We start from the raw sequence: 27,500 nt of genomic DNA on the forward strand, positions 1-27,500 counted from the left end.
CCGAACAAAGTGGATTTTTATATGCAAAAATTAGCAAAGTAAAATTCGTATCTCACTTTTAGGTGGATTAATCACAAAATCGCAACTTCTATAACATGGAGAACAATTAATGGAACCTCTTCTCCGAAGACACTATATCTCTAAAATCATTTTTTCTGGATCAAAACAATTTCGATCACGTTTTTGCTGCTTTGGAAACAGTGTGCGACTTACGGTTTCTGAAAAATAGCCTGAAGTTACTAAATACCACCCAATATGTGTATCACCGGATCCAGAATGATGCAAGAAGCTAAAAATTGACCTCAGACACCAATTTGAATTGTAAAATGGCAACTTCTGGGAGACAGCCGAAAATAATCGAATACTACTACATATGGATATTTCCGTAATCGAAATGATTTATAGAAGCCAAGCATTGACCCTGGACACCATTTTGAATTCGAAGATGACCACTTTATGTTTCCAAAAAGCAACGAAAATAACTGAAATGCATTCAATATATTTCCGGAATAGAGGTGATGTAAAAAAGCCAAAAGTCGAGCATGTTGTCATTCCGATAAAATCAATCATTTCAAATTATATGAACAAATCGCATGGAATCAATAAATTTGAAATGTTTAAAATTTTTGAATTGAACACTGAAATAGGCGAGACGAAGTTTGCCGGGTCAGCTAGTGGTCGATAAAAATGATGAGGGCGAGACACGAGGCATAGGGTTGGGTAATGTCCACGGTCCATACATTTTTTTTAGAATTTATATGGGCAGTTGTCCACGGAGGGGGAGGGGGGGTCAAAATCGTTAAAAATCAGTCCACGTGGTATGTGGATGGCTCCTTTAGCATAGGCTTCGATTAAAGCATTGTAGTTTAGAAACCATTAGTATGTACATAAAAAAACGAAGGAAAACGAATTGTAGGGAACGGATAGTGTATTATTAAAAAGACATACGCAACGTGAAAGTTGGTATAAAAAATGTTTTTTTTTATAAACGTCAAATTTTTATTAAAAAAAAAGGACTTTTTTTATTTTTTTTATAGAAACTTGCAGTTAAAACGCAACTTCTGATAAAGAAATGAAATGAAATTTTTTTTAATAATATTTTTCAAAATATAGGGTAGCGGCTTTATTATCGGAATTTTCGGAAATCCGGTGGTATCGGACCAAATGCCACCCAATATGAGTGTTTATCTAACCAGAATGTCGCTCAGAGGACAGAAATTGTCTCCAAATGCCATTTTGTAATCCAAAATGGCGACTTCCGGTTTCTGAAAAACAGTGGCAAATTACCAAATACCACCCAATATGAGTGGAATGACGCTCAGAGGCCAGAAATTGTCTCCAAATGCCATTTTGAAATCCAACATGGCGGCTTCCGGTTTCTGAAAAACAGCCAAAAATGGCCGATTTCCATCCAATATGAGATTCTTCAGAACCTGGAGCTAGAATCGACCCCAAACACCATTTTGAATTCTAAGATGGTGACTTCCAGTTTCTGGAAAACAGCCGAAAATGACCAAACAACACCTATTATGGGTGTTTCCTAAACCAGAATGACTCTCAGGGGCCAGAAATTTTTTCCAAATGCCATTTTAAAATCCAAGATGGCGACTTCCGGTTTCTGGAAAATAGCCTAAAGTGACCGAATACCACCCAATATGAGTGTTTCTTTAACCAGAATGATGCAAGAAGCTAAAAATAAACAGCCGAATACTACTACATACGGATATTTCCGTAAACGAAATAATGTATAGAAGCCAAGCATTGAGCATTGACCCTGGACATTATTTTGAATTGGAAGATGACCACTTTCAGTTTCTAGAAAACAACGAAAATAACTGAATAGCACCCAATATGAGTATTTCCGGAATAGAGGGAATGTAGTAACGGCTAAAGTCGAGGATGTTGTCATTCCGATAAAACCAATCATTTCAGACGATATAAACAAATCGCAAGCAATCAATGGATTTGGAATGTTTAAAATTATTAAATTAAACACATAAATAGGCCGGGTCAGCTAGTGTTTTTCATAGAAAAATATGTTCTTTTCATTTGTTTGTCATTCATTTTGGGGCATATACAAAATATATCTTTTGATCTCATTTTGAAGGGCATACTTGGAATGGAGGAATTAAAAAAAATAGTTTTTTGAATTCGAGTAGATTCAATTTGAAAACATGACAAAAATTCCAACAATTTTATATATTATGCTCGTAAGAGCAAGCTGATTTATTTTTTTGGATTTTTTTCTAATAACTTGAAATAAATACTTTTAATTTGATCCAAAAAGATTGAAAATCGAACAACTGGTTCAAAAGTTATAATTTTTTTTAAATTAAATACATCGAACACAATCGTTTTCTATGTTCACCCCCCTCCCTCATTATGCTGATCGCCTTACCCTTTATGCTGCCCCAACAGTGGGGGGACTAAATAGAGTAAAAATTAGACAACTACAACTGAATTTGATTGCTAGAATCCCGCATAGAATGTCTGCTTGTGTTGATGCCAGAAAATTAGTAACCTTCAAATACTTGTTCATTTGCCTTGAAAAAGGCATTTTGCAGTTCAAAATCTGTAAAAGCTGTTTTCGCATTCAGTAAATAAGACAGCCGCGACAGATTGTGTTTTCTTGGATTCAGCACAGAATGTGTTGTTGTCAAGATAAAGCAAAACTTTATCGCGGGAAAAAGGCCGAAGCCCGTAACTGGCAAATCGAGACGTTTGATGTTACCTCGCTGCTGCTTAGATACGTGATGTGATTTGTTTACTGGCGTAACCCGCTGCTGCTACTTCTGCAATTCGCTACGATACGGCTAACTAGTAATACTATTCTGACGACCTATGGTATATTCCAGATTATGAATTTTTTGAATTTTATGAATTTCCCACAACTTCAAGATAACTTTCCCAAGACCATAAATTAATGACGAAATCCACCTTTTTCCCATATGTTTCCAAGAAACCTTTTTCCCATATGCTTTCAAGAAAAGCCAAAGCAAAGTATTGCTTTGTTTCCCACTCACAAACCATAATTTCCAAACCACTCATGATTCCCACAAGTCCCAAAACGATTAACAAATCCTTTAATTTTCTCACCAGTCTAAAGTACATGTCCAGCAGTTATTCTGGGTCACGTTCCTTCCCAGCCAATAAATTATTTCCAACCTCACAAGTTGCATAACTAAGCTAATGCACTTGAGTTGCATAATGCCTTACTGCCACAGTGAGAGTATCCAATGTCACAATCCCATGTCTTGTCCAGACCTATCCCAAGCCCAATGCGATGTGCGCATATGGCTGCAAAATAAACAAACAAACTCACAGGCTATTTGCGCCTGCCGCGCACGCCTGTATGTTTGTAAGTTATGTATTCAAATTACCAATCGTAGCGGCGTCATCAAGCTAGCCCACGATTGGATGACAAGTAAATGAGGTACACGCTCCCTAAAATGAATTCAAAAATGATTAGAAAACAATTCATTTTCATAAAAAGTGGAACAACACGAAAATTGAGTAACTCTGTTGTTATTCAAAATTGTGTAACCATAGTATGGGCAAATACTGTGTATTTATTATTCAGAATGATGTATACAATTGAACTCATTTTTTGTGTTTAATAAAACTCATTTAGTTCTTAAAAAATATCAGTTTATGTGTACAAAATTATCCATTTATTGAATTTAAAACTACTCAGTTTTAAAATTGAAACCTACACAGATTTAGATTTTGAAACTATCAAATTTTTGAATAGAAAAATATTCATTTTTGAATTTAAAACTAACCATTTTCAGAATTTAAAAGTACTCACTTTAAGAATTGAAAACCACTCAGTTTGAAATGCGATGTTAGCGTAGAGAGGGAGGTTTGTGCCGGTAACAGTCAGAACAAAACAAACAAAATCTGAACGGTGTCTAATTATATTTATTTTTTAAGTATATTTTGCTCTTTGTTTGTGATGCATAATCACTTGATATTTTACTCTCCCACAATTTTCCTGATGACACGAACAACCTGAAAACTTTTTGGTTCTTTAGAATGAATAATGAAAAAAGTTTATATGTGTACCTTAAAGCTTTTTAAAATGTCCGTGACCACCTTCCCAGCGATTTTCTCATTTTTTGGAATCACTTAAACAGCCACAAGAATAGATAACACGACCGCAAAGGCTAAATAATGGCGCACAAATGTTGAATCATGGTGCCGCCTTGTCACTCGTGTCAAATAATGGTGTCGTTTTTTCATGCTTGCTACTCAAAATTGAGTTATAGTGGTATATTCAAAAATGAGTTATTCTAGATTAATCTAAAATCAGTGTAAAAATTACACAGAATCACCAAATGCGGTATTCATTTTTTGACGTTTCCATGCAACTTATGAAATTGAATTAAAACTTATTCATTCGCCGTGTTACTTTTCACGAGCGTGTAGCTATGTTTTTCTCCCACTAGTTCGTAGTACTAGAATTAAGCAGCGTAAACTTAGCTGTAAGAACCAACCTGTAAACCTAAAAAAGAAAATAAAGATGATTCAATGTTTTAACGTCAAAGTGATTTAACTTATTATATGGCGACCGACAGAGTGATCTGCAAATTGTCGGATTGCAGAAGTTCGTGGCCGTGAAGTGAAACAAATACGGAAAGTGTTAAGTCCTCGAAAATTGAAAAAAAAGAGACTTAGTGACCTGCTCAGAAATGCAGAGTGAAGAGTGTTGGGACGACGCAGACGCCCCTGCGTATACCCCAAACGTAGAACAGAAGAAAATTATAAAAAAAAAACGCCACCCCGTATGACGAAGGCACAGAAAAAAGCCTTCTACGCGGGTGAGCGTAAAAGGTGGGAGTTGTTGCGGCAACAATCTGAGTGAAAGTGCAAAAGAACTAACATTCGAGAAAATTATAAACAAAATTTTAAAAACTATAGACTAAAAAGTGACACTAAAAATAGTAACGATGGGGAAAACGCAGTCGAAGTCCGCGACGGTACATAATGCGGACCCCCAAGTGAAAATCATTAACAATCAGGAGCTGCATAGCGAATCATTGCAGACTCACGAAGTGATGTTATGGGTGATTATGTGTGTATCTTTAGTTCAACTATTGCTAACCGCGTATGAAATGTTGAAACGTCTCATTAATAAGCGCGCGCTGAAAATCGCGAAAAGTCTCCACGACATCAGCCACGTGTAGTGAACTTTCAAAAGACTTTATGCCACCGAAAGATGGCTGTTAAAAGTGTTTAAATAAACAATAATTAAAAACAGTCATGGGCAACTACCTCGCCTGAAGAAGGTAAACAGTGTTAAAAAAAAAAAATTAAAACATTTTTGATAAAAAACTTAACGGTAGCTACCTCGCCCGAAGCAGGTAAACAGTGTTTAAAAAAATATATATAAAAATAAACCAAACAAACCGTCACCATCAATGGATTCACTAGTGTACAGTTATCGAAATGTTCGCATCAGCAGCAGAGGTCAAGCTTCATCACCGATTGTCAACCAGCCTGTACGACACGACAGCAGCAGTATTGCCAGATAAGTGATACTTGTGTTTGTATAATAAATATAATAATTTAAAATTTAAAAAAAAACTCTGCTAGGATTTTGTGTTTGCATAATCAATATAATAATTTAAAATTAAAAATCTGTTCATGCTAAAATTTAAGCAAATGATTTTGCATCATATCGAATTTAGTTAGTAGTAGATGGAACGGTTGAAAGAGATTGAAGCTTTCATAAACAGAGAATATCTTAATTCATATAAAAAATAAAACTAGAGGAAGAACATTATCGGGCATACAAACCAAAACAATTCAACTTCAGGTATTGTTTACAGAATATAAAATCTTATTACAATCCCTACGGTATAGAATCAGAACTGAAAACTGGAATGAGGAAGTAGAAGTCTATACTAAGTTAAAGGAAACATATAACAAATGCATAAATATTCTGGACAACACCCCAGTGACTCAAAGAGGGTATGATAGTGAGCCTGAAGTTACTAATAAAAAACTTCTTTTGAAACCCGACATTAATGATTCGCTTTCAAAAGCAAACAGCGATAATAAATTAGCAACACCGAGTACCACTAACTCGTTCTCGAGAACGAACAGTGATATTCGCTTAATAAAAAGAAAATTTAAATTAAAAATTTTAGCCAAATTAATCATTCGGTGTAAACGTGTTCATACCGCAGTATCAATGGCACTTAATATAAAAACAGCAGCCGAACTGGCTACCTTAATTCCTGCGTATGATGGAAACTCCGGAGGAGTTAAATCCTTCGTGGACGCAGTAAATTTAGTTAAGACAATAGTACCCGCTGAAAACATAGCAGCGGCTATTCAAGTTATTTTAACTAAACTAAGTGGGAAAGCGAGAAATCTATTCGCTACAATTCCGGATGATTATGACGGAATTACTCAAGCTTTGATCAGCAATTGCAGTGAGAAAAGTACGTCAGATTCAGCTAAAAGTAATCTGAATAACTTAAAGTTAAAATCTCCAAGCGATTTGCAAAATTTTACTAAGCAAGTAGATTCACTTGCTGAAAAATTTACTGAAACCTATATTACCGAAAAAATTCCGAGCGAAGTCGCAAAGAAAATGTCTCAAAAAGCTGCTATCCAAACATTGGTAGCGAATGCTTCAAACTCAGAGACAAAAATAATGTTAAAAGTAGGTAAATTCACCAATCTCCAGGAAGCCATTAATATGATTGTGGAGAATGAAAATGTTACTACGTCAACATCGAACGCAGTGGTACTAAACGCCACGAGTAACAGAAATAGATATCAAAACAATAACGTGAACAGGATACCGCAGAGGAATAATAATCAAAGAACTAATTTCAACAATCGATATCAACCACGATTCCCACTTAATAACTATAGAAATCATAGCAATCATAACAACCAATACAATCAACAGCAGAACAATAGAAACTTTAATCGGTTTGATAGAGGTTTTAATCAAAATTACAACCAAAACCGTCAGTTTAACCCGAATAGAAATTTCGAAGCTGCAAGAATGTTTTTCGCAAGACAGCAAAACATTCCGCAACTACCGAGCAATATTCCGACTCAACATCATGAACGCTTAGTTAATCCCTGCTACGCTCAAGTAGCAACGGGATCCAATCAACCAAACAGTCAGCAAAACGCTAATAACCAACAGTTAGCAATACCACAAAATGGATTTTCCAATCCAAATTATTTTTTTGGCCAACAGTAACAATTGATCCTAGACGTCGACTAACTAGTCAGTTGTTACCAACCGCCACACCGATATTGACAATTAATTTAAATTCATCAAACTTTATCCAGGTCAATGTGCACATGACCGGGAATACAATTTGTAATTTAATCATTGATACTGGAGCTGATATATCGTTATTTAAAGCGCGTAATATCAACCCAGATCAATCTGTAAATATTAATAATAAAATAAAATTAGTTGGTATTACAGAAAATAGCGTAGAGACTTTAGGCTTAGTTAACACCGCACTATGCTTTAACAATAGCCTAGTTTTGAACCATAATTTTCATTTAGTTACGCCCGATTTACCTATTCAAGCGGATGGTATTTTAGGACGTGACTTCTTGATTAATTATAAATGTATTGTAGATTATGAATATTGACTACTTACATTTAACATAGAAAATATACAGATAGCGATACCCATTGAAGATAATTTAAACGACGGCTTTATGATACCAAGCCGCAGCGAAGTTATCAGAAGAGTCCCACATTTAAGAATCTCAGAAGACATGGTAGTTCATTCTGAAGAGATTTATCCAGGAGTATTTTGTGGAAACTCCATTATTTCAGCAATAAAACCTTACGTTAAGTTTATAAATACTAATAATGAACCATTGTATATATCTTATTCTCAATTTAAACCTACGTTAAGTCGTTTAACTGACTATGTTATTCTTAACGTGAATAAAAACAAACGTCAGCATGAAAGTAGATGTGAACAAATTTTAAATAACATTAACATGGAAAAAATTCCGCAATATGCTAAAGAAAAATTTATGAATTTAATTAATAACTACCAAGATATTTTCTGTTTACCAGAGGAAGTGGTTACGCAGAATAATTTTTATTCACAGAACATTGTTCTTAATGACAATGTTCCAGTATACATTCCTAATTATAAGACAATTCATGCACAGCATGACGAGATTGACAAACAGGTGAACAAAATGTTAGAGAGCAACATAATTGAGCCCTCAGTATCTTCATATAACTCTCCAATTTTACTGGTGCCAAAGAAGTCTAATGACAATGAAAAAAATGGCGCTTGGTGGTCGATTCTAGACAACTCAACAAAAAGCTTTTAGCGGATAAATTGCCGCTACCGAGAATTGATGACATCTTAGATCAACTCGGTAGAGCAAAGTATTTTTCAACTCTAGATCTCATGTCAGGTTTTCATCAAATACTGCTAGACAATGAATCTAGAAAATTCACCGCCTTTTCAACAAAAAATGGTCATTATCAGTTCACAAGATTACCTTTCGGACTAAATATAAGCCCGAATAGTTTTCAACGAATGATGACAATAGCCATGGCAGGTTTGACGCCAGAGTTAGCATTCATTTATATTGATGATATTGTAATAATTGGTTGTTCAGTTAATCATCATCTTTCAAACCTAACTCAAGTTTGTTAACGTTTGAGATACTATAATCTGAAACTTAATGCACAAAAATGTAATCTTTTCAGTACAGAAGTGACATATTTAGGTCATAAGATTACTGATCAAGGTATGTTACCTGATGATTCCAAATTTAAAGCTGTGTTGAATTACCCAGTACCAACAAATGCAGACGAAGTTAGAAGATTCGTTGCATTCTGTAATTATTATAGGAAATTTGTGCCAAATTTCGCAACGTTGGCATATCCTTTAAATCAGTTGTTAAAGAAAAACACGACGTTCGTTTGGACTGAGAAATGTCAAATTGCATTTGACAGTTTGAGAAATATTTTAATATCACCAACATTGTTGCAATATCCCGATTTTTCAAAAGAATTTATACTGACGACAGATGCTTCAGACGTTGGATGTGGAGCAGTTCTGTCTCAACAAACACAAAATGGAAATTTACCAATCGCTTTTGCAAGTAAAGCATTTATTCAAGCAGAGAAAAATAAACCTGTTATTCTGAAAGAATTAACGGCTATTCATTGGGCCATTAATTATTTCAAGCCTTACTTGTATGGAAGAAAATTCACAGTTCGGACAGATCATAGACCTTTGGTTTATCTGTTTGGAATGAAAAATCCTACTTCTAAATTGACCAGAATGCGTCTCGATTTGGAAGAATATGACTTCACAATAGAATACATTCCAGGAAAAGGAAATGTAGGAGCAGACGCGTTGTCAAGAATAATTACAACCTCAGAAGAGTTGAAGGACATAAATATATTAAAAATAAATACGAGATCTATGACTAGACAGACTCAAAATAGTAAAATTAATAATACTATCATGAATGAACGGGAGTCGACGCCAGAAGAGATTGATCACCTCTCTGCGTACTCGACTAATAACCCCTCTGAAACAAATAAATTACTTAAGTTAGAAACAATTGTAGTCGCAAATGAATTAAAGTTTATAATCAAGAAAAATAGTAAAATTGTTGCACAAGTGCATCAACAGTTAAATGACGGAAGTCAAATTTTAGAATCTGCTCTTCTGAAACTAGAGGATATCATGGTAAAAATGAATCAAGGAAAAATAGCGCTGTCGACTAACGACGAAATATTCAAAATGATTACTGTCGAAAATTTCAAAAATATAGCCAATACACTAGTGTATTCTATACAAATTATAATTTATAAACCACCAATGATGGTTACAAAAAAGGAAGTAATACAGAAAATAATTCACGATTATCATTACACACCTACAGGAGGACACGTAGGACAACATAGACTATATCTTCAAATAAGGGAAGTTTACAAATGGAATAATATGAAAAGATCGATTGCAGAATTCATCAAGGCCTGTGAATTATGCAAACGAAACAAACTCATAAAGCATACAAAAGAAAAACAAATAGTAACTACAACTCCATCATTCCCATTTGAAATTATATCAATAGATACAGTTGGTCCGTTACCTAAAAGTAATAATAACAATAGATACGCAATGACTATTCAATGCGATCTAACAAAATACGTTATATTAATACCAGTACCAACCAAAGAAGCAAATGTTATCGCTAAAGCGTTGGTTAATGATTTCATACTAACATATGGAACATTTTTAACTTTAAGATCCGATCAAGGAACAGAATATAATAATGAAGTCTTTGATCAGATCTGCAAAATATTACATATCAAACAAAAATTTAGTACAGCTTATCATCCTCAGACAATCGGAGCGCTCGAGAGAAATCACAGATGTTTAAATGAATACCTGAGATCTTTCGTTAACGAGCATCAATCTGATTGGGATGAATGGTTGAAATTTTACGCTTTTAACTACAATACTACTCCACACACAGATCATGGATTTTCTCCACATGAACTTGTTTTTGGAGTTAAAGCTAAATTACCACAAGAAATTTTCAAACAAGGAATAGAACCAGTTTACAACTTTGAACAATATAGTAAAGAATTAAAATATAAAATTCAAAAATCGAACGAAATTGCAAAAAATAAATTGATTGCACAGAAAGTAAAACGAACAATTTCAACAGAAATAGGTACAAACCCGATCCAATTAAAAATAAATGATACGGTTTATCTAAAAATTGAAAACAGAAGAAAACTGGATCCATTTTATGAAGGTCCATATATAGTAGAAGAACTTTTAGATCCAAATTGCAAAATAAAAAACATTAATTCAAACCATTCAATACTAGTTCACAAAAACCGTTTAATAAAAACTTAAATTTCATATTACATTTCAAATCACATGTATTCAAATATTTCCAAGATATTATATACTCAGATAGCATATATAATTAAAAATCATTTTCATGTATTTTAATTCAAATAAGTAATCAAACGATGTCAAAAGCACAGTATTAATGATCATTCAATGTAATAAAATTCAAATACCGTTTATAAGAGAAAACATAGCACATCCTATTTTTCAAATTACTCCAAAGTGTTGACAACAATAAATGGTTTCATTTCAATTCCACCATTTATGTTCCTCTTGGAGGGATGGTATGGTATATCCCAGATTATGAATTTTTTGAATTTTATTAATTTCCCACAACTTCAAGATAACTTTCCCAAGACCATAAATTAATGACGAAATCCACCTTTTTCCCATATGTTTCCAAGAAACCTTTTTCCCATATGCTTCCAAGAAAAGCCAAAGCAAAGTATTGCTTTGTTTCCCACTCACAAACCATAATTTCCAAACCACTCATGATTCCCACAAGTCCCAAAACGATTAACAAATCCTTTAATTTTCTCACCAGTCTAAAGTACATGTCCAGCAGTTATTCTGGGTCACGTTCCTTCCCAGCCAATAAATTATTTCCAACCTCACAAGTTGCATAACTAAGCTAATGCACTTGAGTTGCATAATGCCTTACTGCCACAGTGAGAGTATCCAATGTCACAATCCCATGTCTTGTCCAGACCTATCCCAAGCCCAATGCGATGTGCGCATATGGCTGCAAAATAAACAAACAAACTCACAGGCTATTTGCGCCTGCCGCGCACGCTTGTATGTTTGTATGTTATGTATTCAAATTACCAATCGTAGCGGCGTCATCAAGCTAGCCCACGATTGGATGACAAGTAAATGAGGTAGCTATGTTTTTCTCCCACTAGTTCGTAGTACTAGAATTAAGCAGCGTAAACTTAGCTGTAAGAACCAACCTGTAAACCTAAAAAAGAAAATAAAGATGATTCAATGTTTTAACGTCAAAGTGATTTAACTTATTATAGACCTTTTTAGGGAAAGGCAGCAAGCGTCCAATCAGAGGACGTGATTTTCCTTTCAACAAGACTTGACAATTTTCAATAGTACAATAGTTCGCATAATCAATCAACACTTTTCTACATTTGGGTGGATGCGTGTATAATGTTCCAATCAATTGCTGCAGGAATGAAGGAAATCGGTTGAAAACAGACCGATTTATGAGCATTTAAAAAAGGACATTTTTCGTTCCCTTTTCGTCAATAGTTTTCCTACTTGCATCCCTTTGTGGTAGGCTAATAAAAAACGTAGTTCTACTTAAAAACGAGTTCCCAATGAGAAAACACCGTCCGAAATACAATTCTTTTAAAGTATCAACTAGTTGAACACGTTATAACCGTATACCGTATACCGCATACCGACTGATGCAATCGAATTCGGTAAACTGTGAGCTCCAGTTGGAGAAAAATCACAGGAGGGTTGTGTGCAAAGCCACGACCGCAAGGATGAAGTAGAATACTTTCACAAGAAAGAAACCCGGCTGCTTGTGTGTCAGTCATTTTTTAATTTGTTGTTCAATTCAATATCGGATAAGATACCGATCACATCTTGACGTTATCACTGACAGTGCGATTAAAGTATTCCTTGTGATAAAATAAACAGTGAAAAGCTGATTTAAAACTCAAAACTAGACGGCTCATGTGTTGTCAAAATGAGTCAACTTTTATTGAATGCGTTTACTAGTGCCCGCTATCGCACAGAGACTGCATTCCACTAAAGTGCTTCACTGCATCAGCTGCTATCGATGCTAAACCCGCTGCAACTGCTACGCTATTCGTAGCCATGCCAATGTTTTGGCCGCTACACGCTGGTATTGGTATCCGCTGTCCCTGCATCAACTGGCCCAGCTGCTATCGATGCTGAGATTCGCTGCAACTAGTGCACTATCCATTGCTATGCCACAGCTGTGGCCGCTATCCGCCTGGTATCCACTGCACTGCTACTGCTGCTGCTAAGGAAAGAATGCTGTTGTCGCTGTCTAGAACTATTATGAGCGGTTTCGTTGCTGTTGATTTCTTTTGAAGCGACTTTAACCCAAACGATCATTCGTCCCTGATGAGCGGCTTCGACTGAAACAGGCTCTTATATAAGGATGAAAAACCTATCGATAGTAGTAGGCAATCATCGATAACTATCGATAGCCATTTCAGTCGATAATTCCCATCCTTACTCTTATACAGACAAATAGCAAATTTAAAATGCCAAGGTCTATGATTCTGTCGACCGTGCTTGGGAAGCAATCATATTAACGACTAATCAGATCAGTCAAATTTCGCGCTTCAACAAGGATTGACCATTCTCAATAATATAGTTGCTTGTCATGATTTGGACTTGATAATTTTTGAATTTTAATTATGCGAAAAATTAATTTTTATGCTGATAATGAAAGCTATTCGGATGTTGTGCTCATGACTGAAGGAAAAGATAATTCAGTACGTTCTGAGACACGGAGATGAAGTCAAATATATATATACCTGTTTCAAATTTCTTGAAAGTATAAATTGATTTAAGAGAAAATGCTTATATTGATGCTGAGACCAACGTCAACCGCTGCGCTATCCCCGTTGCCACAGTAGTGGACGCTTCCGTTGCCATTGGTATCCGCTGTCCTGCATCACCTGGTCCTGCTATCGATGCTGAGACGCGCTCAGCAATCCGTTGCCATAACACAGCTGTGGCCTATATCCGTTGCACTGCTACTGCTGCTGTATCCACTGCACTGCACTGCTACTGCTAAGGGAGGACTGCTGTTGTCGCAGTCTAGAATTATAATGAGCGGCTTCGGGTGAAACAGGCTTTTATATAGGCCAAATAGCACATTTCAAATGGCAAGGTCTATGATTCTGTCGGCCGTGCTTGGGAAGCAATCATACAACGACCAATCAGAGGTCGAAGTTTTCGTTTTGGCAAGGCTTGACTATTTTCACTTGTACAATAGTTTGAAAAATAAAATTACAATTATCTGCATTTGGGAAGAATCTTAGGAGATTTTCCAATCTATTGCTGAAAGAACGAAGGAAATCCATCGAAAACTAACCGATTTATTAGCATTTGAAATTGGACATATTTTTCACTTTTTTCGGTTTTAGATTTTCATTTTACATCCCTATGTAGCCCAACTTCCTGAGAGAAGTATTCTACTTCAAAAAAATTTCCGCTTTCATATCTTACGGTATTGACAGAACAAGAAATGTATTTCGCCGGTTGGAAAAGCTCTGTGCATATGCTTCACTTCATATCGGGATGTGGACTCCGCAAACATTCTTTCGCATGCGTTCAACGAGTTATAAGGCGTTTTAATTTATTCCAATATGCGCTCATCGCTTGTTCCGTTCAATGCGATACGTGATTTTGATGCAAGTGCTGCTAGGCTAGGGGCTGCTGCACCAGGGATGCACGGACCGGAATTCCAACAAAGTGCATGCGATTGCACCCGTACAGAATGCGATGAAAGCACTAGGGGAATTTTGGGTGATATGATTCTCGTCTTCTAGACATGGAAGGGGTAAGTCAGAAAACATTCTAATAAGTTTAAATAACATTCATCGTTCGAAAAGACTCAGGAGAAATTCTTCCCCTACACTTACTGGTACCCCAGTGTCCGGTACGGTTATGCATCGAGTTTTCCAGATCAAACGCAAACGAGGTTATGCAGGCAAAAGGTTGCTGCAACTGAGCATAACTCCTACAGCTTATACGTGATGTTTCAGTTATTTTTCTTCACAAAAAACCCTGCCTGTAAGAGGAAGTGTATGCCCCGATAATGTCGTTTGCAGTAATTCCATTTATTTGCTATAAATTTATGGGGTGCTCATGTACCTACTAGAAGCTGCACTAATTGCTGGCGAGTAACTCACAGTTCGAGGCGTTACTGCTGTTGAGTTATTGCACGGAGAAGAGTGTGTCTACCTTGGGGCCATTGTTTCAACGGTCTGCTTTTATTGCTAAAGATTAACTGTCTTGACCTCCTGCAAAGAAGTTTTAATTACGGCGTCTTCTAATGAAACACACCCAAAAGCAATAAAAACAATAAATTTATTTTTTAATTATTTTGACGATAAACTGGCATTAGCTTCTCACGAGTTTCGACAAAACGTGGCTCCGTCACAAAAAAAAAACTTGTACAGCCCCATAATTCCTACATTCTTTTCGCTAAATGTTGTCTTTAAAATAATCCTCTTACGTGGGTTTACAATTATCAAAGAAAAGCTTCTCATCTCGGTTGAGTCGCTACACGTAAACCGCCTATTGAAAGTTCATCAGCCCGCCTTTAGTGAATAGATAAAGTCCTCGCCAGGAATGAAGAGCAGCGCGTGTCATTCATCGAAACATGCGGCAGGAAACCGAATCCGCAAACATTTTCCGCTTTTCCAAAGCTATCTGTGACAATTATAAAATCTCAGCATAGTCGCCGCCACCACCAGGAGCGACATTTCACTTCGCTGTACCCCGGATACGGTGATCCAGTTTGTGAAAAGACGCGGGAAAGTATTATTTCCGTCATGCTTTCGTTGAAAGTGAAATTAAAACGTCTCCGTTTTGGTTTTGTTTGCGAGAGAAATGGCGGTGGATTTTTTTCCCTATTATGCAGAAGCACAAACAGGAGCACGTTAATTTTATTACTGAAGCCAAGCCAAGCAAATTAAAGGAATAACCTGGGATCAACAATAAAATGCCCGTTATCTACGGTGAAAAAACCTCGAACAAGAAATAAAGCAACTTAATTCCAGAGCACTTATCTTGTTTCAGTTTTCAATTATCAAAAACGGGGATATCATAATTTCAATTTCAGTTGAACAAAGAAGAAGAATTAACTTTTTACTTTCTGTATAATAGAAACGCTTTCTGTGGTTTGAACTTATTAAGAAATTTTGTTTTGTTGGTTTTATCTTTTAGAAGTATTTCCATATCACAAACTAACAGACGAAACACTGGAGCCCAGTTTCATCGCCAAAAATTACCACCATTTCTTATATCTGACAACACCGTCGTGGTTCGCAATTTGACACATGAACTTATGATAGCGCTACTGTCGAAAAAGAGGAAGCAGTGCGAACACGACAGCAGATAGTACTAGTGGTACTTACACGCTCGTGAAAAGTAACACGGCGAATGAATTAGTTTTAATTCAATTCCATAAGTTGCATGGAAACGTCAAAAAATGAATACCGCATTTGGTGATTCTGTGTAATCTTTGCATTGATTTTAGATTAATCTAGAATAACTCATTTTTGAATTTACCACTATAACTCAATTTTGAGTAGCAAGCATGAAAAAACGACACCATTATTTGACACGAGTGAAAAGGCGGCACCATGATTCAACATTTGTGCGCCATTATTTAGCCTTTGCGGCCGTGTTATCTGTTCTTGTGGCTGTTTGAGTGATTCCAAAAAATGAGAAAATCGCTGGAAAGGTGGTCACGGACATTTTAAAAAGCTTTAAGACACATATAAACTTTTTTCATTATTCATTCTAAAGAACCAAAAGTTTTCAGGTTGTTGCTGTCATCAGGAAAATTGTGGGAGAGTAAAATATCAAGTGATTATGCATCACAAACAAAGAGCAAAATATACTTAAAAAATAAATATAATTAGACACCGTTCAGATTTTGTTTGTTTTGTTCTGACTGTTACCGGCACAAACCTCCCTCTCTACGCTAACATCGCATTTCAAACTGAGTGGTTTTCAATTCTTAAAGTGAGTACTTTTAAATTCTGAAAATGGTTAGTTTTAAATTCAAAAATGAATATTTTTCTATTCAAAAATTTGATAGTTTCATAATCTAAATCTGTGTAGGTTTTAATTTTAAAATTGAGTAGTTTTAAATTCAATAAATGGATAATTTTGTACACATAAACTGATATTTTTTAAGAACTAAATGAGTTTTATTAAACACAAAAAATGAGTTAAATTGTATACATCATTCTGAATAATAAATACACAGTATTTGCCCATAATATGGTTACACAATTTTGAATAACAACAGAGTTACTCAATTTTCGTGTTGTTCCACTTTTTATGAAAATGAATTGTTTTCTAATCATTTTTGAATTCATTTTAGGGAGCGTGTACGTAAATTACTGTTATCATTCGAACGATGATTACTCAAAGTGTCATGGCTGTTGAACAGTTTGTGTTCATACGATAACTTTTGGAACTCTTCCATTAGCTTTAAAAAGCAGTTTCAGCAAACGAAAAAGTAATCCATTTTCAAGTTAAAATTTGTCGTTTGCTGTAAATTTTAATAGATTGAGAGACCAATTTTTTGGTCTTCAAGTGCAATTTCTGGCCATTTCTCCTTGAAAGAACAGCTAAGAATACTTACCTAATTACTCGTACGTAATTTGAACTTTTCAGCACGCCGAGATCCTACTAATTTTTTGTAATTTCCTCCCTAACACATTAATCAACCGATTTGTTATTCCAATTTTGTATTCTATCTGCTTCTCAGGTACGTAATTTGCATTTAACACAATGGCTACTAAATTGAGAATGGTTTGCTGCTAAGTTTCCTAGCGCTGTTCGGCCGGTACTGGAAGGGAAAAACTTTACAATTGACTGCATAAGCGGAATTTTTATTAGACTTTTCGCATGGACACCGGTTTGTAGGTCAGAACATATAAAGCGGGGACAGGAAAAAACTGATACTACCTCTACGTAGCATCGTTTCAGTGGAAAGTTATTTACCCAGCATACCTGCTACTACACCAACCAGGGTTACAAATTTCAATTACATCATCTGCAATGGCTGCTAGAGAAGAACCGTATTATGTCAAAGTTGAAGTTTTGTAGTTCGTCACCTGCCAAAAAAAACTTCTATCTAGAATCATGACGACGACTTTTGATTCAATGCCATCACATATTTCTACACGCCAAATAATTAAATTCGTTCACCGTTAGTTTTGATATTACCTTGCACACGACAAGAGAGTTTCTGCAAGTTTAAATAGTTTTCAAATGAAAAAAAATTAAAAGGGGACCCTAATCTGGAAGATCGAAAAATAATGAATTTCCGTGATTTTTTTCGGATGTTTAGAGTACAGTGATGTGTCCGGATATTTTGGTTATTGGTTAAGGTATATTTGAAGATGTATTTTGCACGTCGTGGATGCAAATATAGTGAGCAGAGCCGGATTTACGATTGTGGGGGCCCGGGGCCCAGTTTACAGTGGGGGCCCCAGAATAAAACAAACCCGTTTTTTTATCGTACGAGTTAAAAACACTTATTTCTCATTGAAAAGTTACCAAAAATTTGCTAGAATTTTTTTTACGAGTTTTTTTGCAGAGAACTTATTGATTGAATAATCAACATTCAGCTCCTTCAGAATATTGTACTCTCAACTTAAAAATGCTAAGTTTGACAGCCTTTCACTCTTCATAGTCGTACGCAACCTATTTTCAATCAGTTTCATCTTCGATAAAGACCTTTCTCCAGTGGCGTTCGAGATCATTAGGCTCAAATAAATAAATGTATGCAACTGCTCGAAATCCGGAATTTTTTTCTTGATATCTGAAAAATAAAAACCTACCGCAATTCGAAAAAAATGCGATCCGCAAGCAAAAATTTGCACACAATTTGAGGAAGTCTGCGCAAATATAAGGCTACGCTGGCAATAATCTACAGAACCTAGGAAAAAACTACACACTTCTGCAGGTCAATAAAATCTGCACACGGACTCTGAAAATCTGCATTTTGCAACGCAAATCTAGTATACCTGATTCGGACAGGTAAACTTATTTTCGGAATCAACAGCAATGTATTAAAAAAACTTGTGGATTATCTTCTTTCCTGCTTGATCTCCCATGCACGCTGGTTCGATTCAAATGGTGTGTTAATGTGTGTCATTCCAAGAGAATTGAAGGTGAAATCTTATGGATGTGGTTGTGATATTGGCGCTCGCGAAAAAATAACACTGAAGGAAAGTTTCAGATTGTAATGGTCTGTTCAAATTTTCTTACTGTAAATTGAACTTTTGATTGAATCTCATTTTTGATAGAGAAAAGAACTTTTTCTCGTTTTGTGGGGGCCCCAAAAATGTGGGGGCCCGGGGACCGGGCCCCCTTGGGCCCCCCCTTAAATCCGGCTCTGCCAACAACAAACTGGTTCAGTTTCAGAGGTCATAAAGACTGGGACTCACAGGCGATTATTTTACACGCTGTAGTGCAAAATAATCGCATTTCAATTCCACTGTAATCATTCGTATCAAAAAACATTAAAATCCATCAATCTGAGAAGAAGACATATCAATATTCCAAGCGGATCGCATGTTATTGAATTAAACATTTTAGTTATTCTACCGCAATTTTCTCCGTTCGATAATTTCGCAGATGGGACCAGGCCCGGATCTGAGGGGGTGCAAAGGGGGCAAATACCCCGGGCCTTCTGACACGAGGGACCATAGTTCTGGGCCAGACGTGAAGATAGAGTGGCAACCTTTTTTTTCGCTCGTCACCTTCGTAAACAGTTAGATCATTTCAAAATTGGAAATTTTCTCATCGTTATATTTTTTAAGGGGCCCCACGAAAATATCTGCCCCGGGCCCCCCAGCCCCTAAATCCGGCCCTGGTTGTTGGTCACGTCTATCAAACTTGATGGTTTTGCTGAAAGTAAAACACTTAAAAAGTGTGAAAATAATGTTTAATCTCATCCAAAATGTCCTCGTTTAGGTCTGATTCGTGCTTGTCATGCATATGCTGATAGCTTCGTTGAAGACTGTTTCGGTTTTGATCTGGTTAATTTTGATCACTTAATTTTGTTTCTCGCGTAGTTTTACTCAGTATTAACAAGGAATAGTAAAATGATGTGGAAAACAACATGCCAACTTTGCAAACGAACGTTACTTTTCAAAATATTCGTTATGGGACTTTAATGCGATTACTTTTTAGATGAGACAAACTGACCTGATATTTTTGGCTAGTTTTGCATAACGAATTATATTATTTTTCACATTTATTTGGAAAAGCATTGACGATTCTAACCGCTGCACACTGTTTCTAAAGCTGCAAAAACGTGATCGAAATCAATTTCACCCAAATAAAATTGATTTTAGAGCCACCGTGTCTTCCGCAAGTTTGTTCCATTAATTATTTTCCATGTCACAGAAGTTGTGATTCCATGATTAATCCACTTGACAGTGAAAAAGAAAGAATTTTGTTGAAGACCACCACGGTGCTCCCACAGACCGTTATTATACAAAAAATGCACCAAACAATCTGAGTACACCATTCGATTCGTTATGAAGTCCAAAATCTCTGTTAAAAATTTCAAAATCATCGTACGGTACATTTCTGAGTAATTTGAAGGTCGAAAAGTACAAAAAAGTGATATAAAAACGATGAAATACTCATTGCAAGCACGTTTTTCAACCACCATTTCATGAAATAACTTCCAAAATAGTTTCTACATATTCCAAGTATTTTATTTCAAGACATTAACAATTAGTGAAATAATTTATTTGAAAATCCCACAGTGTACAGTGGTCTTAATTCGAAAAATCGTGATCGCTTTAGATTTGACTGTGAAAAATTGATTTTATGTACTCAATGTCTTCAGCAAAATTGTTTCATAGAAAAAGTCCTTAATTTTGGCGTTTTCGGTTTTTCGATCAATTCATCTAACAGTTAGGTAAAATAAATTTTTTTCTTATTTTTAATATACCAGATTGCTTCCTTCAGCAAAGTTATGGAAAAATTGAAAAGAAAAACAATTGCTGAATACTGCGATGTCCTATCTGTACTTTGGACACGACAAAATAATATTTTTTGTGGAACACCCCTCCTGAAAATCAGTTTTTTTGTCTATAATTTTGTCTGTAACGGTCAAGACAATGAAAAATGTTCTAAGGTTTTATTCATTCAACTAAGCTTCCCTCAAGACTTTGGAAAATTTATTGTTTTGGCAATCACTGGAAAAGTTATAGACAAAAAACTTATTTTAAGGAAGGGTGTTCCTCGAAAAACTCTATTTTGTCGTACCCAACGTACAGACATCGCAGTGTTCAGCAATTGTTTTTTTTTTTTTCAATTTTTTCACATCTTTGCTGAAGGAAAATTAGAAAAAAATATTTTTACCTAACTGTTATGTGGATTGATCGAAAACCCGAAAACGTCAAAAGTAAAACCTTGTTGTATGTAACAATTTTGCTGAAGGCATTGATTACATAAAATCAATTTTTCACAGTCAGCAATCACGATTTTTCGAATTCAGACCACTGTGCACTGTGGGATTTTCAAATAATAATTTATTCACCAATTGTTAATGTCTTAAAATATAAGACTTGGAATGTGTAGAAACTTTTTTGGAAGTTATTTCATGAAATGGTGGTTAAAAACCTGCTTTACAACAAGTAAAGCTTGGCACCAACTTTGAAGGCCCATATCTTTAGATCAAAAAATACCACCACCGCGAAATTTTCAGGGCAGTTTCGAAATTTCGTCAAAAATACTTGTGATTTTTTCAGATTTTTCAGTGCCCCAGAACATAGATTTTCAACATATTGTTTTAAATAGTTACTATTGAAAAAAAAAATTTCTCCAAAAAAATTATTTTCGTAAACTACAACTTAGGATGCATCTGCTGTGAAAAGTTCATCAAATTCGATGCAATATTTTCAAAGCTATGTCTGTTTAAAAACAATTTTGACCTAAATTTCAAATGACAATAACAACTTGTAAACTTACTCAATTCAATAAAAATTGGAAAATCAACTTACCGAGTGAAACTCTTGAAAAACTAATACCTGTTGAAAAAATTAGATATCGCGATTTTTAGTGATCCGTTTCACGAATTCTGACCCAATGTCATACCAAAAAGCGCAACCTGAAACTCTCAGGGCTGAAAGAATATTCAACTAGGTGTGTGTAGACAAAATTTAAGCCAGGAACTCCTTGGAGCTTTTAATCTGTGAGTAATTTTGTAATATTCCACAAAATTAGGAATAAACGTGCTATTTTTTATCCAATATAATGCCAAATGTCTACGGAGATGTTAAAGAGAATTAAATATGAACATTTTTGGTCTAAAAACGATTAGTTCAATATTTACAATGAACTGTTTAAGTCTTATGAAATGCTTTTTTCAAATAGGATACTTTTTAAGATGCTAATCAATAACACATAATTGAGTTGTGTTCTTTTCACCCGTTTTCACTGACAATCCACAGACTATTAAAGTACGGTCCATCTACCATCCGGCATTGTATTCTGCCTATTGGTATGATGTCAGAAAAAGTTCGAGAGGCACGAAATAAATCCGTCAAAAATTATCGAGAATTTCACTCAAGAAAATTCAACCGCGTAGTGATTATCGAAGATGTTTTCAAATGCCTTTCACTCACATATTATCCGATAATTTCTCTGAATCACAGAACAAAAGACCATTTAATTGATTATCCTACAAGCGAAGTTCAAAATCTTACTGTAGATGGAACATTAAGTTTAAAAAAAGAGTTTGAATTTAAAAACTGATGCTTTGATTTTGAAGTTTTTTTTAAATGTATGAAGAAATAAAGAGGATTAGGAACAAATCAGTTTTGGACAATGATACCTTTATGTTATTGATTAGTATCTTAAAAAGTACCCTATTTGATTGAAAAATCATTTCATAAGACTTAAATAGTTCATTTTAAATATTGAACTAAACATTTTTAGACCAAAAGAGTTCATATTTAATTCTATTTAACATCTCCGAAGACATTTGGCATAATATTGGAAACAAAATAGCACTTTTTTTCTAATTTTGAAGAATTTTACAAAATTACTCAAAGTGTAAAAGCTCCAAAGAGTTCCAGGCTGAAATTTTGTCTACAGACACCAAGTTTTATATTCTTTTAGCCCTGAGAGTTTCAGGTTGCGCTTTTGTGCGCTAATGGAGATATGACATTTAAAAATAATCATCGAAATATTTGTTTTTTTTAATATCTCAAAAACTACAGGCCATGACCGTCCTAATTCTGCGGCAAAGTTCAAAATTTAAAAGATTTATAATTAGAAATTCATAGAGTTCGTTAGTACACTTAAAAAAAAGAAAAAAAAATCATAGGAGGGTTGTGTGCAAAACCACGACCGCAAGGTTGAGGTAGAACACATTTATAAAAAAGATAACCAAAGATAATCAATAATATAGTAAGTTGCTTGTTATGATTAGGGCTTGACAATTTTTAAATTTTTGTTATGCAGAAAATTAATTTTTGTGCAGATAATGAAAATTTTTTGGATGTCGTGCTCATGACTGAAAGAAAAGATAATTTAGTACGTTCTGAGACACAGAGATAAAGTAAAATTTAAAACTTTTACAAATTCAAAAATGTAAATTAACTCAAGAGAAAATAATAACTCTTAAATAATCAGCTTTTTATTTCATCCTTAAAAGGACAATTTGTTGTTCAATTCAATAATAAGATACCGATCCACAGTGGTCCAATAAGGCAAAAAGTGAAACTTAATTCTATAGCGCCTTTTACCTTCATCCTAGCTTAAAAGTGTCTTCGAAACAATTGTTTGTATGAACGACCCGCATAATCGCAAATTGTCAAAAAGTATGAAAAGTTTACTATACTAAAATTAAAAAAAATCACAGGAGGGTTGTGTGCAAAGCCACGACCGCAAGGTTGAAGTAGAATACTTTTACAAGAAAGATAACCCGGCTGCTTGCGTGTCAGTCATTTTGAAATCGGATTTGTTTCGTATATACCGCTTGGTAAGCACAGTATTAACAAATCGTAATCAACATCACACTGCTGTGCATTTGCAGCAGCATCAAACCTTAGTTGCAGTTTATTAATAACTATTCATTATGCTCTTCCAAAACCATTAAGTAGCCTTGAAAAAGGCCGATTGCTGCAATTGCAATTTTCATTCAATTATTGCATAAATGCTTCATGGTCAGATATACCCGCTGCAACTACTACGCTATCCATTGCTACCCCACAGCTGTGGCCGCTATCCACTATCGCTGGTATCCACTGCACTGCTACTGCTGCTGCTAAGGGACTGCTGTTGTCGCTGTCTAGGACTATTATGAGCAGCTTCGGCTGAAACAGGCTCTTATATAGGCCAAATAGCATATTTTCAATCAGCAATCATATCGTCAGTTGAATTCAATACTGGTACAACTCAAAATTCATAGTTTCGAGAAAAACGCGTTTGAAAATTTGCGTCAAAAATTTCTTTTTTTCATTTTCGTGAAAAAATCCAACTTAAGATTTCCCATATTTACTGAACTTGTTTGGGTCTATCATGTGCATGTAATAACAAGTAAAAAGAATTGTAACCCCATTTTTTTGTCTTTTTAGGGATATTTTAGATTTGTGCAATAAAGGCACATCTACTAATATTTTTGTAAATATTGTGAATTTTGAAACGGGTCTTTGTGAGATGAAACTTCATAGTATTTGGCATCGTTTGCCATCAATAACTCAAAACTGCAAAATTTTGAGTTGTGCCAGTTTTGAATTCAACTGACGATATAACCACCAATCAGAGGTCGAATTTTTCGTTTTGACAAGACTTGAATATAATAATAAAATTACAATTTCTTTATTTAAGAAGAATCTTAGTAGATTTTCCAATCTATTGCTGCAAGGACGAAGGGAATCTATTGAATACTAACCGATTTATTAGCATTTGAAATTGGACATATTTTTCACTTTTTTCGGTTTTAGATTTTCATTTCACATCCCTATGTAGCCGAACTTCCTGAGAGAAGTATTCTACTTCAAAAGACAATTTCCACGTGTTGTAACGTGCTGGAGCACGAAATCTATGTCTGTGTTAGGGAACCTTCACGTTCACGAGGCATGACTGGAGAAACGCGTCTGATAATGCGGTAAAATTTGTAATGTCTTTTTGTGCAAATTATTGTGCTCAGACAAAAACTTATTTTGAATTGGATGAATTTTTCGTGAATAAACGTTAACCGTTTGTTATTCAAAGTTGGTCATGTTGATCGCAGCCTTTGCGCTGCCCCTACAGTGGGGGGTTCACTAAATAAAGTAAATGTAAAAATTAGACAACTACAACAGAATTTGATTGCATCCCGCACAGAATGTCTGCTTGTGTTGATGCCAGAGAATTATTAACCTTCAATTATTTGTTTATTTGCCTTGAAAAAAGCATTTTGCGGTACAAAATCGGTTACTGATTACTACTTTTGAGCTGCCCTAACATTGGGGGAATTAAGATACACGGACAACATGCACTGTGGAAGCTATTTTACATTCAGTAAATTCGACGGGTGCGACAAATTTAAATTGTTAGGATGCAACACAGAATGCTTGCTTGCGTTGAAAAAAATTATTAACTTTCAATGACCTGTTTATTTGCCTTGAAAAAGGTATTTTGATGTTCAAAATTGGATTTCCTGATGGCAATCTTCATGCTGCCCCAACACGGGGGGAATGATGGCTGTCTGGCGACACACGCTGAGAAAAACCGCGCTGCTCCTGAGACGTGGTGACCAACCACAGGGCTAGTGCTGCTGCTAAGGAAGGACGACTGCTGTTGTCGCTGTCTAGAACTATTATGAGCGGCTCCGGCTGAAACAGGTTCTTATATAGGCCAAATAGCATGTTTTCAATTGCAAGGTATATGATCCTGTCGACCGCGCTTGGGAAGCAAGCATATAACGACCAATCAGAGGTCGAATTTTTCGTTTTGACAAGGCTTGACTATTTTCAATAGTACAATAGTGTGAATAATAAAATTACAATTATCTTCTTTTGGGAAGAATCTTAGAAGATTTTCCAATCTATTGCTGCAAGGACGAAGGAAATCCATTGAATACTAACCGATTTATTAGCATTTGAAATTGGACATATTTTCACTTTTTTCGGTTTTAGATTTTCATTTCACATCCCTATGTAGCCGAACTTCCTGAGAGAAGTATTCTACTTCAAAAAAAAACAACTTTTTGTGTTACGAGATAGACGAACAGTTTGTTCAGCCTAGTTATAGAAAATTCAAAAATATGAAACTTTGTTAAACAAATGAAAATCCCATCTTCTTTCGGCCGAAGTTATGAAGTACATTACATGGAACTTATTTAAAAGTTAGTTTTTTTGTACTTAACTTTTGGTAGTTGCATTTTACACGAAAGCATTGTTCATAGGGCACACAAAACACACATTTTTGCCAAAGGTCATATATCTCCAGGACTTTTCCTTACAAAGTTATATTATATTTTAGCTTATTTTTTTGATAACTTCAAGAACGTATAGGTTAAAAAGGGGCAAGTGAAATCATGATGTCAATACTTTCCCTTGAAGTTAAGCTGAAGTACTATAAACTCCTTTAGGTTCCATTTGTTTCAATCCACCCATACTAGAGTACGGCGAGCATATGTTACAGTAGGTTTTCATATATCTAAAATACTAACTTTTTTGTGTTAAGAGATAGAGAAATGGTTAATTCGGCAAAGTTTTAGAACGTGTAAAAACATGAATCTTTGCTTAACAAACAAAATTTCTATCTTCATTAGGTACAGAGTTACAGAGTATTTTCTGTAAAAGTTACCTAAAAGCTATTTTTTTGCACTTAACTTTTGTTAGCTACATTTTACAAGAAAACGTTCTTCAATATTTCATACGCTCTGGCTTCTTGAATAGTTGAGACTTTGGAAGAGTTTTATATTATTGGATAATAAACAACTTTATAAAAGAAAACATCCTTCTAAACTGAAAAAATGAACAAAAAAAATTAGTACTACTTTAATACAAATATATTCATACAAAAATATTCCTTGATTACTCTCATGAACATTGCCGAAGGCACTATCTCAAAAAAACCAACACGATCGGGAGTTATTAATTTTGTTCCGCTAGATTGCATTCCTGGACCACTGTGCAGTGTGCGCTGGTGATCATAGCCTAAAGTCGACGAAAATGCAGATGGGACTGATGTGCGCTCTAGGTACCATAGGAAAAACAAAAATCAATTCCGAAAGTTAAAAAATCGTGAAGAACCATCAGATTGCTGCTATATTGACGTACGAACAGAAGACAACAAATTTATTCTAAAATAGCATCTTCATCATGGCGGCCGTAAGGTAAACAAAAACATCTTATGAAGAAAGTTTCCTGAACGTAAAGTATACATAAATATTTATGACAATTTGGCTATCTGCTGTTGAAGTGCTTTCGAACGGAATGACCAGTATTGATAACGATAGCTCTTGAGTCTGATCGTGTGTTTTCAGTAAAAATTTCAAATTATTTTTTGTGTTGGGTCCAGTCGGTTCCGGTGACTCGTTGGATTTATTTTTTTTCGATGATTTTCTGCTGTGATGACTGATGAGAGGGTTTCTCCAAAGGAGGGGACTCTTCGGTATATATTGAAACGTACGTATTCTTGCAAGAAGTGATTTTCGTGACGAAATCAGTTGGTTCCACTTATAGATATGTTTGGGGTTATTCTGCCAACGTCACTCAAATTTTGATTCATGAGGAAGGGGTAATTTTTACCATAGATGGTTTGGGTCAGATTTAAATTTTATCAACTTGAAAGTATTTTCCAAATATAAGATTCAATAGACGGATCACACCTTTTCGTCAG

General features: G+C 35.2%; 1 protein-coding gene across 7 annotated transcripts in view; it reads right to left on the reverse strand.

The window, feature by feature from the left end:
• Positions 1 to 27,500, reverse strand: part of LOC129725998 (cell adhesion molecule Dscam2) — a 300,505-nt gene that overhangs the window by 227,204 nt on the left and 45,801 nt on the right. The gene's annotated exons all lie outside the window — the stretch shown is intronic.

This window comes from Wyeomyia smithii, chromosome 2, assembly GCF_029784165.1.
Source record: "Wyeomyia smithii strain HCP4-BCI-WySm-NY-G18 chromosome 2, ASM2978416v1, whole genome shotgun sequence".
Classification (NCBI taxonomy): domain Eukaryota; kingdom Metazoa; phylum Arthropoda; class Insecta; order Diptera; family Culicidae; genus Wyeomyia; species Wyeomyia smithii.